General features: G+C 39.7%; 1 non-coding gene across 1 annotated transcript; it reads right to left on the bottom strand.

The window, feature by feature from the left end:
- Positions 1 to 3,723: 3,723 nt before the first annotated feature.
- On the bottom strand, positions 3,724 to 3,860 carry LOC113834223. Its single transcript, XR_003482597.1, has one exon. It is a non-coding gene; the product is annotated as a small nucleolar RNA SNORA47 (small nucleolar RNA).
- Positions 3,861 to 4,194: the final 334 nt, after the last annotated feature.

Genomic DNA, 4,194 nt, shown 5'->3' with positions numbered 1-4,194 from the left:
TGGGAGTGGTGATTACAACGATGTATTTATAAGAAAACGGACCATACTGGAAACCACTATATGCTTTCAAAATATGCACATTTTAGGAGCTAGCAAAATATAAAGCAGAGCCCTAAACTGTTGTCTTTACATTAAATAGTGAGCCAGGTCTCAATGATCTTGAGGTCCTGGTTATAGCCTGGAGGTTCCCAACCAAGCTGGCTTCCAAAGTAGAAACACATGCACAGGATAAGTCAAGACTGATGAGCAGTGCTTGGAATCTGTAAGACTCACAGACCCATAAGAAATCCAGGGGAACAGCCTTAAGTAGCAGGGAAATGACTAGTGAGTGCCCACCTGGAGTTCACTTTCTGTTTGCTGAGCATTTTCTAGATACCCAACACACAAGACAAATAATTAGCCTTCTTTATTGCTATATATTACTTTATAACTAAATGGCCCCTCCTCTCTATATTTGGAAGACAGAAAGCTTGCTTGGCACTTGCAGTTAAGGGTGGGGGAAGAAAACTAACAGCATGTGCTTTGTCTGCTTAAGTGTCTATGCAAAGGGATCTAAATGCAGAGTCAGAACTGTAATGCCCAAGCCTTGGATGTGTCTGTGTGCATCAGAGCATGGGTGTGCAGATCAGAGGACACCTTTGTGGGATCAGTGTTTTCCTTCCATCTTTCCATGAGTTCTCGGGGTTGAACTTGGATCATCATGCTTGAATGGCAAATGCTTTACCTGCTGAGCCATCTCACTGGCCAATGACTAAGTCTTTCCATGAGGAAGACAATTCACCCACACAATATGCCCCCAACCATAAAAAGGGGTATCTATTCTTTAGTGAATAAGTTGGAAATGGACCAAATGTATGGATCCAGACAAACTCTCTAATACTTAGACTCTCTGAGCTTTTCTGAGGACTTATCTCAGGAAGCATCATGGCCAAGGGAGAACGAGGCTTAGTGAACTAGCCAATGACTGCTCATACTACCAGGTCCTAAGGAAGTAGCAGAAGAGATAGTAAAATTACAGAATATGTTAAATCAATAAAAAGACCAGGAAAAATGTAACATCTGTATTATACACACACACACATATACAGTGTGTATAATTGGGTTCCCAATTTCACAAAGCAAATGGGCATAAAAGAAAAGAAATATTGTGACAATAATAATAATAATAATAATAATAATAATAATAATAATAATAGTGGGTGCTTTCAATACTCAGTCCCATCTCTAGACAGATCTTCCAAACTAAAGATGAAAGAAATTTCAGAATTAAACTATACTGTAAATTATAAATATATGCAGAATATCCACCCAAAAGACATAGGTTCTAAGTTCTTTTCCGGGGCCCATGGAACCTTCTTTAAAACAGGACTCCTTATAGTTCTCAAAAAAGTCTTAACAAACAAATCAACAAATCATAGTGCAGCAGAACAGGAAATCCATAGCAAGACAAGCTACAGAAACTGCATACATTTAGAAAGTAGACCACACATGTTTTTTTAAATGAACAGTGTATCTTGGAAAACTCAGGGAGGAAATTTTAAGCCAATATGAAAGCAGAACCTCAGGGATGCAGCCAAGGCAGCTCCAAGAGGAGAGTTTATAGCTCTGCGTGCTTACATTAAAAATCTGGTCAGATTGCAATAAACAGGCGAATGATATACTCTGGGGCCATATAGAATGAATAAGTTAAACACTAAAGGAGTAGATGGCAGGGAATTATTAAGAAAGGGACAGAAATTAATGAAATGTAAACTGAATGAATAATCTATAAAAATAAAAAGTCAGTTCTTTGAAAAAAAATCTCAGAATGACAACACTCTAGCCAATTTAACCAAAATATTTTTGAGAGACTACCCCAGAGTGTAAAAGTAGAGATGAACGGAGGGTACATCAGATCCCAATTTTTAAGATTTTTCCAAAGCACTGCAAAATTCAGAAGGAACGAGTAAATTCCTAGCTGCATATGACCTACCAAAATTAAAGTCTAGATGATCTGACAATTTAAACAGCTTTGTAACAGGCAATGACACTTGAAGTCTCTCAACAAAGAAGGGTGGGTTCCCTGATGAATTCTAACAAATGTTTAAAAGAAGAATCTAATACAAATTCACTTCAAAACTGTTCCATAAAATAAAAAAGCAAAATTACTAAACTCTCTTTACAAAGCCAGCATTCCCTCAGTGCTAAGTCCAGATATGGACACAACAAAGAAAGAAAACTACAGACCAATATCACTGATTGCAATAGGTGTTGAGGTATGTTCTGTCTTTCATTTCCTCAAGATTTTCCTGCACCTATTGAGATGCTTGTGTGGTTTTTTTTCCTTAAGCTTATTTATGTATACTCTTACATCTATCATCAAGAAAACCATCACCAACAAATGATGGCCTAGATGTGGGAAAAAAAGGAATCCTTTTCTGAGGCTGGCAGGAATGTAAATTAGTGTAGTTATTATGCTCATCATTGTCAGGGGGTTCCTTAGAAAATTAAAGCCATAAATACTGTATGACGTATGTGTACCATACATGGTGTCTATATGCCTGAACAATTCAAAGTCAACACACCGCAGAAATATCTGCACATCCACGTTTATTGCTGAACTACTCATAATAGTCAAGATTTGGAACCAGGGGCTGAAGAGATGGCTAAGCAGTGAAGGACATGCATTGCACTTGCAGAGAACTCAAGTTCAGTTCCCAGCACTCATGTTGGGGGACAACCACTTATAACTCCAGGTCCAGGGTTGCTTATGTTCATATGCCCCCAAATACACAATTAAAAATACACAAGTACTTTTAAGGAAGATATTGAACCCGCTTAGATGTCTGTCAACAGATAAATAAAGACATGGTATATACACATAAAAGAAAGTGAAATTTCAACATTCACAGGAAAATGGATGACACTGGAGAGCCAGACTCAGGAAGACAAGTGCCATGTTTCCCCTCAGAAACACAATGTAGACTAAGTTTATATACAGATGGTATGTATCTATGTAGGCGTGGGTGTAAAAAGTAGAGAACGGAGTCTATAGGACTAGGGAGGGGACAAGAAAGGATAACAATACATATGTCATAGGAACAGAAGGTAGAACCATTTAGGGGACAAAGAAGACCAGCCAGATGGGCGACAGGGACAAGAACAAAGTGTGGAGATGTATCTATGTATGAAAATGCCACAGTGAAACCAAGTTCTCTGCATGCTGACTAAATATTAATCTAAAACATAAACAGAACATGATTTAATATTAGAAAGTTTAATTATCTATCTTCATCTAAATTTTTCTATGCACCCTATCTTTTGTTGTTGTTAAGAACTCCATTCCCTTCTAACTTGAATCTACCCTTTCCAGGCTCCTTTTTACTTACTAGACATAAACAGAAGATGGGATGCTATTATAACGAATCTAAGTTAGTTCATAAATTTAAAATGAGTTGACTACTGCTCCACCATTTTGACAGGCATGTGAGCCTACAGATTTCTTTCACCTGTGGCAAGGGCTCAGCGTCCACATTGCTTATGCATCTCTAACAATGCCAAGGGTGACCCATTACTGTAAACCCTTTTATGTCCCTGTGACCTTAGAGCTCAGTTTCCTGTAAATTCTAAGGTGCTCAGATGAGCACCAGCAAGTGCTGTCTGCTGGAAGAGTTAAGTGGGCACCACAGGAGAGCACTGGCTAGGGTTTTGTCCTTCACCTGAGCCAGAGACAAGCAACACTACAAAATGTGGGCCAGCATAGTGCTGCCCCTCCAAGGTGGTGGAGGGACATCCTTGGCCTGGCCAGCCCTTTACTCTCGGAGGTCTTAACCGATGGAAGGCAGCATGGTATGGAGCTGCCCCACCTTCTCAGTCCTCCACAGTGGGCTGCATTCTGGCTTATATGATACGACTTTATATCCAGGATGAAACCCCAGTCCTAACATCTGTCCAGCCCTGGAATACAGCCCAGGTTCATTTCAGTTTCACCTGGAACACAGCAGAAAGCCCAGGCGCATCCATCTACCTTGGGAACGCCTCATCACAACAGAACACACCAAGAGTTCTTACGGGTGGTGGGGGAGACAACTTTAACAGGCAAATGATCCAATATGAAACCAAGCAAGAAACATGAGGAGGCAAATGAGTTAAGGGCAATTCAAATGTCTGTGGAAAGGCAATTATGTTCAGGGAAATGCTATGAGGGCAAGAACA

Source organism: Cricetulus griseus, chromosome 2, assembly GCF_003668045.3.
Source record: "Cricetulus griseus strain 17A/GY chromosome 2, alternate assembly CriGri-PICRH-1.0, whole genome shotgun sequence".
Lineage (NCBI taxonomy): Eukaryota > Metazoa > Chordata > Mammalia > Rodentia > Cricetidae > Cricetulus > Cricetulus griseus.
This window is presented reverse-complemented; position numbering and strand designations above follow the sequence as displayed.